General features: G+C 36.4%; 1 protein-coding gene across 2 annotated transcripts in view; it reads left to right on the top strand.

Moving 5' to 3' along the window:
- Positions 1 to 14,975, top strand: part of LOC139152798 (uncharacterized) — a 165,752-nt gene that overhangs the window by 88,453 nt on the left and 62,324 nt on the right. The gene's annotated exons all lie outside the window — the stretch shown is intronic.

Here is a 14,975-nt window from a genome sequence, read left to right as displayed (position 1 = left end):
GCTTTCCATACACTCCTGAAAACCTTCAAGAATAGGGGAAGTGTAAGGTATACAAAATATTTGTGGACATGTAGGAGTACATGTCAATGTTAAAACAAGCGACGATTGCGCCCCCCCCCCCACCCGCGCAACAAACAGGCGCGATTAATCGTGCTCCCAACAGTCACAAGTATGACGAATCAACGATTTTTACCATGATAAGTACAGTGCACGTCAGCCAGCGGAAGAAAGTGATAAATATGTCACCGTCCCAAGAACATGACATGTCACTTTAGTATGAAAGTATATTTCATCGCATACCGCAGAATATCAAAGAAACCTTTACATTTCGTGTTCTACTCACTCCGTTGGATGAGAATCGTCTTCCAAACGTGACTTTGTTCGAAGAACTCTGTACATTAACGTTGTCAACACAGGTTCGTCCGTACTTGGTCTTTATAAGCAGTCTATTGCAGAGGTTGAGTAAATAATTCTATTCTGGCTGTATAGTTGTAAAGAAACATACCTGGCTGCTGACGGACGGCAGTCACGGCACGGTCGAGGGAACAAGCAATCGTCAAACTGAACATGCACTCTACCTGGGATTGACACCAAATTACGATAAAATTTTCCTGTAAATTGGCTTTTATGTTCGACCGTGAGCAAATTTGTGTAGGCGATGATATAAATTTGTAAGGGTGTGTTTGTTTCCGGTCAATACTGTACCGAAATCCTTTCTTGTCACTGTAAATTACAATTTGAGGAAATGTTGTGAGGTAGTCATGCCAAATGTAAATAGGAGAGAGGCATAAGGTGAATATCGTTGATTTAATTAAATCGTTTTTGGAAGTATTTATTTATGCGAGTTTTACGTCGGCGGTCCATTATTCAGGAGACATTGAAAGGGTAAACCTAGACTTATTCCATATTTAAAAATCTCCACTCCACAGCTTGCAAGTCTTTGCTTTCTGTCAATCTGAAATTATTAACTCTTGAGTCTCTTAACTCCTTTTTTTAAACAAGGGGTGGTGATCCCTGCGTGTGAGCTACGGTACCGCCAGTGACGACAGTATATTTCGCAACAAGTGTGCGTGGTCACTCCTCGCAGTTTTTCCACCTAGAATATTTCGTTTTGAGGGAAAAATTTCCCTTACCGATGGTTGTCCAAACGGATGTGCAACGCAAACTCTTAAAACGAAACAAGTCATACTCTTGTTAAATTATACTGTTCACTACAAAAGTCACATGTTTCGAGAGAGTGATATTTGTCCTGAGTTCTTTGTCTGAGTTACTTAAGTCTTTGTCAAAAACTTGAGTAACTTATAAATCGTAATCCGTATTAGATTTGTATCTGGTGAACTGAACTAGAGTGTAAGCAAGTGTTTGTATCACGTTCATTACATGTTCATGCATTGAATTAAGCTGGAAGCACCTCGGGGACAGATACTCAGACTCTCAAATTTCTCCATCCTTGTCTGATCTACCACTTAGGGGTTCATATTAAAGCTCTTAGAGAAAGAAAAACTTTACAAGCTTAGTTTTTAGAAAATCAAAAACGTTATTTTCCCTAGTAGAGTTAATACAGGAATGGCGGCCATTTTGAGTTTTAAATATCGCAAAATGTTGGGTAATTGTTCCCTTCGCATTGTGACCCCCGATTTTTATTGTTGATTTGGTAAGAGAATGTTTGAGAGTTTCATTCAGGAAGTTTGAGAAAAAGGTTAAGTCTCTCACTGACGAGGCGCGTACCACTAATCGGCGACAGTATACATCTAGATACTGTATTTTACTTAATTGGCATACCCTACCTTTGTAAATGTGATGCAGGTGCTCCGTACAGTGCTAATAATGGTACACTGGTTGATGCTTCATTCTGTTAGTAAGGTTCCGGATAACAAGACATTTTTAAACATTAAGGTCAACAATTTATTGACCTTGTTATGTAGAAGCGCCGTGCAAATGTCAGGGAGCCTTTAATTACAAGCGCCAGTGGGAGAATCATAGACGTTTTCACTGAAGCACGGCACTTTCTTATTTAAGAGGCACTGTCTGTAAAAACCTGCAGAGCGCCTATATGAGGTGGCCAAGGGTAAATTTCAAAACATATAAATTATATACCAAAAGATAGGCCATGATCTAACTAAAGTACCAGTGATAATAATTTTGTTGTGCTACCTTCTGTTACCATAGTAACAGCGTTTGAAAATAAGACGTCAATGGCGCAAATTTTTACATCAAACGGTCAAAAACAACATTGCTATATGACAATTATACCAATATTTCACCAATTATTACTTGCCTTGTCTAATTTTTCAATTGTACAAGTACAGTAAAATAGTTACGCGAATGGTCAAGTGAATTAAGACAATGGGTATAATTTGACCTTTGACCCCATGTTAAGTTCGTGATAGCGCCCTCAAGTGGCCATGTTTTTCGGATTTGTGGAAAGAGAGAAAACTTCTCAAATTCAAACGTGTTTAACTCAAAAAGGAAGTGGGACCGTAATAAGTTGATATAATATTTACATTAACCCATGACCGATGTCTAATAATCCGATTAAAAACGTGCGGGCCCTCATTGTTTTGTTGCTTTAATTTTATTTTAAATTTATGGAAAATTAGAAATATTTGCTAAGCCTTCCCGTTTTTGAAAAACTGTTTAGTGGAGAAAAACTAAATTGAATTGTGATATCTTGTATACTATGAAACATTATTTTCAGTTCTATCAAAAATATTAAAAATCATATTAATTTGGGAAAGTTTGTTGCCATGGCAACATTCCTAAAAATGGCGTTTTCTCGTCATTTTCAATGATTTTCACTGATTCTAGCACAATCCCGCGTGTCCCTGTAGGAATTGATAGTGCTCATATGTTATTATTCTTAAAATATGTACATTTTAGTTTTTAGATTTCCTTGTACTGCCTTTATTTCTGTTTCCATTGATATCGATCAGACTAGTGTAAATGATTGAAATTATTAATGTTTTTGTAAATTCTTGCAATACTGATACATTTAGTTAAATTGTATTATAACAATTAATCTGCTGCATGCATAGTTGTTAACATGAATAAATATTACACACGTCACAAAAAAACACTAGAAATGTTGTGTTATTTATTCGATATGGCACTAAATTTCGGTTAAGGGCAAAGGTCAAAGGTCACTTTTCTAACCAACAGAACTGCTTGATTTTATTAGGGATCTATGGGTAAACGAATATTTGGCGAACAGGAGTATTTTAGTGTTCACAAACATACAACTTTATGTCATCGAACACATACAATATTATAACACATTTTGGAAGAATCCAATGTGTATTATGTCTTAAGGTATACTGCACCGCTGTTATTTTTGAATTGTGCGCATAGTTCTGCGCAGTATGTCACAGCTCATTTTCGGTATGCCAAAACAACCCTTTCTGTCGATGTTTGTGTACACATTTCTATCGCCGCCATTTATCACTTGCATATATGATTCAACCAGTCCAATTATGGGAGACTAAATCATATAAAGAAGTTATGGCAGCATTTTGAAGTGTTTTATCATAAAGACGGTGAGTGCAAAGGAGCAGAATATACCCTATGCTGTGTAATAACGCACTAACAGTGAAACTTTTAGAGTAAGTTGGCATTTGAATAGTAGCTTTTAATTTCGCTCTGTTGTTTATGATGCGGTTTATGATAAGTCATTATTTCTTTGTTATGTACACCCATGATATTCCCATACCATATCATCATTTGTTACCATTGCAACCGAACTAGCGGGCATCATTAAACGCTATAAAAACATTCATATAGTCTATCTTTGACTTCTTCTACCTTAAAAGTTTACGTTGTGACCCCCAAATTTTTTAGTCTTATTTTCTTTCAAATATCGCCTATAATTTATTCTGAAAATTTCAACAAAAGTTTAAATCTGGAAATGGCAAAAGTAGTCAATGGTTTAAAACGTGCCAATTTTATATATTCGAAGTACGTAATTCAGCATTGGAAAAGACACAAAATGATGATATAATGCAAAAAAATATAGACTTTGGTAAAAGTGATTCGTTCATGAGTGGTTCATTCTATAATGACCTGAAAACATGACAGCACAACAAAAACAATTATAATTAAAGTCGTTCTGAAAGCGTATTGGGAAATTTGGTGCCACCAAAAATAATGACCGATAGAAGGCGCTCCATGAGAGAAAATGCCGAGAGAGTTTGACCGGTTGACCTCGCTGTTAATTTTATGCAGGAAATTACAATAACAATGCTTGGTCGAATGACGCAGTGCCTTGAGGGTGGGATCACCAGTGGTATATGGGGAGGAGTACCTTCCCGATGGTGATAAGTGGTGCAGATTACCGTCGCCTAGGTGACTGGCGTATACGCGTGCCAAAAGACACCTATGGTTGATTTCCTGTTGACCAGTCGGATGGCAGAGTTGCAAATACCTGGACTGAACCATTTGGTTTTTTGTGGGTGTCGGTGGTACTTTGACAATATAAGTAAAAATGCACATATATTGAGTTTATTGTCTTGTTTATGAGCGGCCAGTATTTCCAACAGCATAAATTATGTGCATTTGCCCTTGAAGGAATAAATAATTTTCGAATAAAACATCGCGAATGTAACTACATTCCTTAAGCTCGACGTACACTTAAGTGCCCTAAAGAACCATGAAATCGCCCGACTTTCGATTGAAGAGATGAGTTTTGCCAAACCGCGTATACAGAAAAAGTGGCAGATGACTTTATTTTTAGAATCATAGACAGTATAGCGAGATGTAAAAAATGTGAAACAGGCTCCCCACCTATCTATCCTAAATGTTTTTGTGTCGAGTTTGTGTTTGATTCGTTTCGAAAATGTGTTCCTACATTCTTATCCGATTGTTTGTGTTAATGAAATGTTTGTTTCGCTTTGGATATTTGTAGAGAAGTTTGGATTAGTGTGTACGGTAATGTTTTGTTTGTGTGGGGAAAGCTTATGGCGAGACGCAGCCGGACCTATGTTGTTACAAAAGTTGATAGAGTCGCCCTTTGACGCTTGCGTTTCGAAACCCGGGTGTGGTTTCTCATCAGTCGCGGTGTAGATTCTTTCCTTAGTTTGTGTTTGTGAAAATTTATGCATTTTAGTGGTCTTGCTTTCCGATTAGCGAGACAAGTATATGAATTTTGGTCACGTTGTGAGTCCGTTTGGTGATTCGGTTTGTTTGTTCTATATTTCTTTACTTCGGTAAATTTTGTTTTGACTGGTGTGTCTTTTAGATTTTTGCGGAGGTTTGTGAATTTTTAGGCAATAAGTACCACTGCGGGGTACGGATTTTATGTTTATTGGATCAAGATACTTACAAGTATCCTGGTTGATGTGCCTGTTCTCGTACATTTTAATTAATAGTTCATTTACTTTGTTTACTGTTTGTTCTGGCTTGTTGTGTATAATACTGAGTGTTACGTAATTGCCTTTCGCATTCGAGTACGTAATCGTTTGTGTTGACAATAACGAAAAACCGACCCTTGTCGAAGGGTTATTTTCCCAAAATTTGTCCAATGTTTGCAAGTTGGTTTATCGCGATTCTTTTGGCACGCGACATGTTTTGTTTCCTTGTTTGAAAGGGTATCTCTAGAAGTGCGAGTTTAGCAGCTTCAGATAGCTTTCAAGTTTTTGTTTTTTTGTTGTTCGTGGAGTCCAATTTGACTTTTCTTTGTGTTCGTTGCCGGTCCTACTAATTGTTGTTAAGATTGTTTGTGTCTCACGATGTAGCGTAGTCACATTATACGACTTTATTTGTTGAAATCCTGAGGTGGTTTTATTAGGGGCCCAAGCCAACCGGCTGGGCCCCTATTGTTTTTATAGGAGTTCAACTTTCTTCTTCTTCTTCTTCTACTTCTTCTTCTTCCGCTCTTTTTTTGTCGACCTAGAACTCAAACACCGCTTACCGCAAACTTCTGAAACTTGCAGGGCTAATAGGTACCTATGAGATCTCGTGCACCTGGGTATACAAATTTCGATTGGTCACGTGACCTGGCGGCCATATTGGATTTTCGAAAAATACCGATTTAATTTTAAAAATCTTCTTCTCCAGAACCAACATACAGATTTAGCTGAAATTTTACTCATGGCATCCTTAGAGTGATCTCTTTCAAGTTTGCGAAAGACGTTTGGATCGGTCACGTGATTTGGCCGCCATCTTGGATTTTACGAAAATCGCAATTTAATCATTAAAAATCTTCTTCTCCAGAACCAACACACCGATTTAACTGAAATTTTACTCATGTCATCCTTAGAGTGATCTCTTTCAAGTTTGCGAAAGACGTTTTGATCGGTCATGTGATTTGGCCGCCATCTTGGATTTTACGAAAATCGCAATTTAATCATTAAAAATCTTCTTCTCCAGAACCAACACACCGATTTAACTGAAATTTCACTCATGTCATCCTTAGAATGATCTCTTTCAAGTTTGCGAAAGACGTTTGGATAGGTCACGTGATTTGGCCGCCATCTTGGATTTTACGAAAATCGCAATTTAATCATTAAAAATCTTCTTCTCCAGAACCAACACACCGATTTAACTGAAATTTACTCATGTCATCCTTAGAGTGATCTCTTTCAAGTTTGCGAAAGACATTTGGATCGGTCACGTGATTTGGCCGCCATCTTGGATTTTACGAAAATCGCAATTTAATCATTAAAAATCTTCTTCTCCAGAACCAACACACCGATTTAACTGAAATTTTACTCATGTCATCCTTAGAGTGATCTCTTTCAAGTTTGCGAAAGACATTTGGATCGGTCACATGATTTGGCCGCCATCTTGGATTTTACGAAAATCGCAATTTAATCATTAAAAATCTTCTTCTCCAGAACAAACACACCGATTTAACTGAAATTTTACTCATGTCATCCTTAGAGTGATCTCTTTTAAGTTTGCGAAAGACATTTGGATCGGTCACATGATTTGGCCGCCACATTGGATTTTCGAAAAATCGCAATTTAATCATTCAAAAACTTCTTCTCCAGAACTAACACCAAAATCTTTTCGCAAACTTTATAGGCCATACTACTAGATGCTATATAATACATTTCAAGGAAATTAACCAGGCAGTTTTTGAGAAGAAAATTTTTAAAGTATTATTTTTCTGATTTTTCAATGACCTTTGACCTCCCCTATACCTCTGCAGCTAAGCTATACAAATGGCTTATTCTGGCCTATGTAAGAGTCATATCTAATTCTGGGCAATCTAATAGAGCAAGAGGTCAGATTTTTGGTATATAGGGATAACTACGAAAAACAATTTTTTTAACAAAATGTCACATGACTTCGATGACCTTTGACCTCAAATATACATATACGTCCATAACTTAGGAACCACAAGTGCTATATCCTTCATATTTGGTAGGATGGGAGACCTTATGGTGCCATATCCGGTACCTCATTAAATATGCACATATCTAATTCTGGGCAAGCCAATAGAGCTAGAGGTCTGATTTTTGGTATATAGGGATAACTTAGCAATACAATTTTTTTGACATAATATCACGTGACCTCGATGACCTTTGACCTTGAATATACGTATATGTCCATAACTCAGTAACCACAAGTGCTACAGCCTTCATATTTGGTATGATGGGAGACCTTATGACACCACATCCTGTACCTCATTAATTATGCGCATATCTAATTCTCAGCCAGCCAATAGAGCTAAAGGTCTGATTTTTGGTATATAGGGATAACTTAGCAATACAATTTTTTTGACATAATGTCACGTGACCTCGATGACCTTTGACCTTGAATATACGTATATGTCAATAACTCAGTAACCACAAGTGCTACACCCTTCATATTTGGTATGATGGGAGACCTTATGACACCACATCCTGTACCTCATTAATTATGCGCATATCTAATTCTGAGCCAGCCAATAGAGCTAGAGGTATGATTTTTGGCATATACGGATAACTTAGCAATACCAGTGTTGTCCCTATATTTAACAGTAGCCGGGTAATTTAAGCAAGTAGACGGGTGACTGCGAGGGAGCGAAGCGGACTCAGTGAGCGGCGATGTTGTGAGCGAGCGATAGTTTCTGGAGAGCGCGAGAGGGGGGTGTCCCCCTCTCGCAAGGCGAAAAATGAAATTTTGGAGTGGAAATGGTGTTCTCTGGGGCATCTGAGGTGTGTGAAGACCTCAAAGTGGTCCCCGACTTCAAAGTGGTCCCCATCCTCAATGACCGGTAAGATAGGGGGTCAAACTCAAGTCTGACGACACCTACCGCATATGGACGCATTTGTTGTCACATGGACGTTTCTGATGAAATATCAGCTGCTATTTTAGTATTTAATACCTAAAGTTGGGAAAAAATAAACAAAATAAGGGCGGAGCATAGAATTAACAATAGGGAGGGCTAGTGTCTATATCAATCATGACTTATCTATAAATTGACTCATTTGAAATCATATCGACATTTGGAAGTCATTCTAATCGCTGCTCGTTAAATACATAAACGGATATGAAATACAATTTGCAGCATTGCTGTGGCGTATCAATCGCACTTGCGGGTCAAAAATTCATCGCCACAAGCCAGCCCATAGACATTTTTGGTAGTTTACTTCGACCGGTACTATAACACTGGTCGGTTCACGACCCATTGTCTACTTCTGCTAGCTACCTCAATAATATAAACATGTATTTTCAACCATTTTCCCGTGAGCCAACGTCCACGAACTCTACAACGTTACCCCTCTCGCGTAAAACGTATTGAATTCTTTTGATCTGTCAAAAGTTCAGAACCGAGCAGAAACAGTCGACGGCTCTTAAAAACGGCTGAAATTAGATGTTGCCACATTCGACATAATGAACGGAAGTAGGAGATGAGTCATAGGTAGTCAGAGATAAAGTAGGTACATGTTCATTTATTCAAAGACTAAGCTGTTTCATTATTTTGCTAAGTAAATTAAAAAACTGACTGGTGTCGTAGTAAAGTAAGTAAAAGATCCATGGACAGATTAACAGCGGTTCTGAAGCGATATCCCTTGACACGAATGCGATCTATACCTCAGCATTGTGCTACGAATGCACAGATATGAAATACATATGGATAGGACTCGAGGCAAATTTTTTTAAGAGTGGGTATTTTTCTTTATATTTTTTTAAAAAAATATCCATTATGTACCATAGAAAGTCACGCGATTGAAGTAATACATTACCTAAAAAGTTGAATACAGCAGACGGAGCGTAAAATTATCCAAATTTTCAAGGAGATACCTTTGAAGTCAAGAGGACAATTTTAAAGTCATACTGATTGTCTTTATTCAATACTAAAAGTTGGACAAAAAAAGAAGTGTACTCTTGTCTTATTAATACCTGATACTTCACAGGTCGCATGTTACATTTTTCAAGTCATCACATTCTTTCAATAACATAAACGATGATGAATACAGCAGAGAGAGTGTAAAATTATCCCGAGACTTTGGGGACCACTTTGAAGTCAAAAGGACACTTTTGGAGTCAAATTGACTTTCTTTATTCAATACTAAATGTTGGACAAAAAATGAAGTGCACTTTAGTCCTATTAATAACTGATAATTCACGGGTCGCTTGTTACATTTTATACATTCTTTCAATAACATAAACGATGATGAATACAGCAGAGAAAGCGTAAAATCATCCCAAGTCTTCGGGGACCACTTTGAAGTCAAAAGGACACTTTTGGAGTCAAACTGATTTTCTTTATTCAATACTAAAGTAGACGAAAATCAAAAGAGGTGTACTATAGTCCTATTAATACCCGATTCTTCACAGTCACATCTTACATTTTTAAGTCAACACATTCTTTTAATAACAAAAACAATGATTAATACAGCAGAGAAAGCGTAAAGGTATTCTGAGATTTTGGGGACCACTTTGAAGTCAAAAGGACACTTTTGGAGTCAAACTGATTTTCTTTATTCAATACTAAAAGTAGACGAAAATCGAAGGAAGTGTACTATAGTCCTATTAATACCTGATACTTCACAGGTCACATGTTACATTTTTCAAGTCATCACATTCTTTCAATAACATAAACGATGATGAATACAGCAGAGAGAGCGTAAAATTATCCCAAGTCTTCGGGGACCACTTTGAAGTCAAAAGGACACTTTTGGAGTCAAAGTCATTGTGAAGATCAAATACTAAAAGTTGACAAAAAAGGAAGTGCACTTTAGTCCTATTAATAACTGATAATTCACGGGTCGCATGTTACATTTTCAAGTCATTACATTCTTTCAATAACATAAACGATGATGAATACAGCAGAGAAAGCGTAAAATCATCCTAAGTCTTCGGGGACCACTTTGAAGTCAAAAGGACACTTTTGGAGTCAAACTGATTTTCTTTATTCAATACCAAAAGTTGGACAAAATCAAAGAAGTGTACTATAGTTTTATTAATACCTGATACTTCACAGGTCGCATGTTACATTTTTCAAGTCAACACATTCTTTCTTTAACATAAACGATGTTGAATACAGCAGAGACCGTAAAATCCCCACGTTTTCGAGGACCACTTTGAAGTCAAAAGGACACTTTTGGAGTCAAACTGATTTTCTTTAAGCAATACTAAAAGTTGACAAATATCCAAGGAAGTGTACTATAGTCCTATTAATAACTGATACTTCATAGGTCGCATGTTACATTTTTCAAATTAGAACATTGCTTCAATTACGCAAAAGAAGTTGAATAAAGCAGAGAGAGTGTACAATCATTCGATTTTCCCGGGGACCACTTTGAAGTCAAAAGGACACTTTTGGAGTCAAACTGATTTTCTTTTCAATACTAAAAGTTGACAAATATCCAAGGAAGTGTGCTATAGTCCTACTAATACCTGATACCTCACAGGTCGCATGTTCCATTTTTCAAGTTAGAACATTGCTTCAATACACAAAAGAAGTTGAATAAAGCAGACAGACTGTACAATCATTCGAAATTCCCGGGGACCACTTTGAAGTCAAAAGGACACTTTTGGAGCCAAACTGATTTTCTTTATGCAATATTAAAAGTTGGACAAAAAAGGAAGTGTACTATAGTTTATTAATACCTGATACCTCACAGGTCGCATGTTACATTTTTCAAGTGACAAGTCAACACATTCTCTCTTTAACTTAAACGATGTGGAATACAGCAGAGAGACCGTAAAATCATCCCAAGTTTTCGAGGACCACTTTGAAGTTAAAAGGACACTTTTGGAGTCAAACTGATTTTCTTTATTCAATACTAAAAGTTGACAAATATCCAAGGAAGTGTGCTATAGTCCTACTAATACCTGATACCTCACAGGTCGCATGTTCCATTTTTCAAGTTAGAACATTGCTTCAATTACGCAAAAGAAGTTGAATAAAGCAGACAGAGTGTGCAATCATTCGAATTTCCCGGGGACCACTTTGAAGTCAAAAGGACACTTTTGGAGTCAAACTGATTTTCTTTATTCAATACCAAAAGTTGGACAAAATCAAAGAAGTGTACTATAGTTTTATTAATACCTGATACTTCACAGGTCGCATGTTACATTTTCAAGTCAACACATTCTTTCTTTAACATAAACGATGTTGAATACAGCAGAGAGACCGTAAAATCATCCCACGTTTTCGAGGACCACTTTGAAGTCAAAAGGACACTTTTGGAGTCAAACTGATTTTCTTTAAGCAATACTAAAAGTTGACAAATATCCAAGGAAGTGTACTATAGTCCTATTAATAACTGATACTTCATAGGTCGCATGTTACATTTTTCAAGTTAGAACATTGCTTCAATTACGCAAAAGAAGTTGAATAAAGCAGAGAGAGTGTACAATCATTCGATTTTCCCGGGGACCACTTTGAAGTCAAAAGGACACTTTTGGAGTCAAACTGATTTTCTTTTCAATACTAAAAGTTGACAAATATCCAAGGAAGTGTGCTATAGTCCTACTAATACCTGATACCTCACAGGTCGCATGTTCCATTTTTCAAGTTAGAACATTGCTTCAATTACACAAAAGAAGTTGAATAAAGCAGACAGAGTGTACAATCATTCGAAATTCCCGGGGACCACTTTGAAGTCAAAAGGACACTTTTGGAGCCAAACTGATTTTCTTTATGCAATATTAAAAGTTGGACAAAAAAGGAAGTGTACTATAGTTTTATTAATACCTGATACCTCACAGGTCGCATGTTACATTTTTCAAGTGACAAGTCAACACATTCTCTCTTTAACTTAAACGATGTGGAATACAGCAGAGAGACCGTAAAATCATCCCAAGTTTTCGAGGACCACTTTGAAGTCAAAAGGACACTTTTGGAGTCAAACTGATTTTCTTTAAGCAATACTAAAAGTTGACAAATATCCAAGGAAGTGTGCTATAGTCCTACTAATACCTGATACCTCACAGGTCGCATGTTACATTTTTCAAGTTAGAACATTGCTTCAATTACGCAAAAGAAGTTGAATAAAGCAGACAGAGTGTACAATCATTCGAATTTCCCGGGGACCACTTTGAAGTCAAAAGGACACTTTTGGAGCCAAACTGATTTTCCTTATGCAATATTAAAAGTTGGACAAAAAAAGGAAGTGTACTATAGTTTTATTAATTCCTGATACCTCACAGGTCGCATGTTACATTTTTCAAGTCATCACATTCTTTCAATAACATAAACGATGATGAATACAGCAGAGAGAGGGTAAAATTATCCCGAGATTTTGGGGACCACTTTGAAGTCAAAAGGACACTTTTGGAGTCAAACTGATTTTCTTTATTCAATACCAAAAGTTGGACAAAATCAAAGAAGTGTACTATAGTCTTATTAATACCTGATACTTCACAGGTCGCATGTTACATTTTTCAAGTCAACACATTCTTTCTTTAACATAAACGATGTTGAATACAGCAGAGAGACCGTAAAATCATCCCACGTTTTCGAGGACCACTTTGAAGTCAAAAGGACACTTTTGGAGTCAAACTGATTTTCTTTATTCAATACCAAAAGTTGGACAAAATCGAAGAAGTGTACTATAGTTTTATTAATACCTGATACTTCACAGGTCGCATGTTACATTTTTCAAGTCAACACATTCTTTCTTTAACATAAACGATGTTGAATACAGCAGAGAGACCGTAAAATCATCCCACGTTTTCGAGGACCACTTTGAAGTCAAAAGGACACTTTTGGAGTCAAACTGATTTTCTTTAAGCAATACTAAAAGTTGACAAATATCCAAGGAAGTGTGCTATAGTCCTACTAATACCTGATACCTCACAGGTCGCATGTTCCATTTTTCAAGTTAGAACATTGCTTCAATTACACAAAAGAAGTTGAATAAAGCAGACAGAGTGTACAATCATTCGAAATTCCCGGGGACCACTTTGAAGTCAAAAGGACACTTTTGGAGCCAAACTGATTTTCTTTATGCAATATTAAAAGTTGGACAAAAAAGGAAGTGTACTATAGTTTTATTAACACCTGATACCTCACAGGTCGCATGTTACATTTTTCAAGTCAACACATTCTCTCTTTAACTTAAACGATGTGGAATACAGCAGAGAGACCGTAAAATCATCCCAAGTTTTCGGGGACCACTTTGAAGTCAAAAGGACACTTTTGGAGTCAAATTGATTTTCTTTATTCAATACTAAAAGTTGACAAAAATCCAAGGAAGTGTACTATAGGCCTATTATACCTGATACTTCACAGCTGGCATGTTACATTTTTCAAGTCAACAATTCTTTTTAATTTTCCTTAAAGCCCCCACTCAATTATCAGATTTATCTAATATAAATATTATTTCCTTGATAAAATATTCAATGGAAAACAAAAGAATGACAAACTGTTAATGGGCTGTTGACACATTCGCTAATGTGAGAACCAGGGATTGAGAAGGGCGCCTTTAAAAGAAGCTGAACATAGCTGATGGAACATGTAATCAAGTGGAATTTCCGTGGACACCTTTACAGACATTTTGGTGTCATATGTATTTTTTCAATACAATACCAATGCGTGATAAATCAGTAGAAATGTAGAATAATCCTACAAGTAACTCTGTTCTATAAACTCAATCTCATACACACATACAAATGGACGTTGAGCATTATTTAGCCAAAAAAATCTTTATTTAACTGCATACATAAATTTTAACAGTAGAGTAAAGCACAAGAGCAGTTTTTCTCTATAAAGTAAAATAACTACTTTCAATAACCGGAAAAATGAGATAAAGGGCATCAATTTCACAAAAATAAAAGCACATTACCTAAAGGCCAATACAGTCCTGTTGTGCTATGTAGAGAATAGCTTTTTGTGACACATATGTTTATGAAGATAGATACCTTTGATAGCACATTTCAAAAAATGTCAAAAAAGCTGCATTACCACTAATACAAAATTGAAAATATTATTATAATTTGAACATCACAGTAAGATTATCCTGAGAACAAGTCAGCCAGTGGTATGAGATGAGTAGTGTTTAGAGAAAGAGATTTTTTGATCAATAATGGAAAACATAGCATCAATGACACTTGGCTCTCATTTGATTTGATGAGGCAGGCCACAGTGTGTATACTTAACTATGTTTACCCTTGGCAACATGCATACAAAGTTTCATAGCCATTGGAAGAGGGATTTCAGAAAAAATGATTTTTGACCAAATATGGGAAAAGTTGCGCAAAAATGCCTATATGAAAATATTCACCAAAAATTTGAAGACACTCAACTGAGGTTGCCTCTAGATACATTAAAAACAAATTTCAAACCAATCAAAACATTTACTTCAAAGAAAATTATTTTTTGACCAAAATATTGCCCCAAAATGCAAACAAGCGACCTAGCGGCCGATATAGCTCCGCTGTGTTTATATGTAGAGAATAACTATTTTAGACACATGTTGATGAAGAAGGTGGAAATCTTTGATAGCTCAATGCAGTGGCCAGAAAAAAGTGGCTAAAATAGCTGTAAAAATACACAATTGAAGATTTCATCATACTTTGAATATATCACATCGGATCATCCC

Source organism: Ptychodera flava, chromosome 16, assembly GCF_041260155.1.
Source record: "Ptychodera flava strain L36383 chromosome 16, AS_Pfla_20210202, whole genome shotgun sequence".
NCBI lineage: Eukaryota > Metazoa > Hemichordata > Enteropneusta > Ptychoderidae > Ptychodera > Ptychodera flava.
This window is presented reverse-complemented; position numbering and strand designations above follow the sequence as displayed.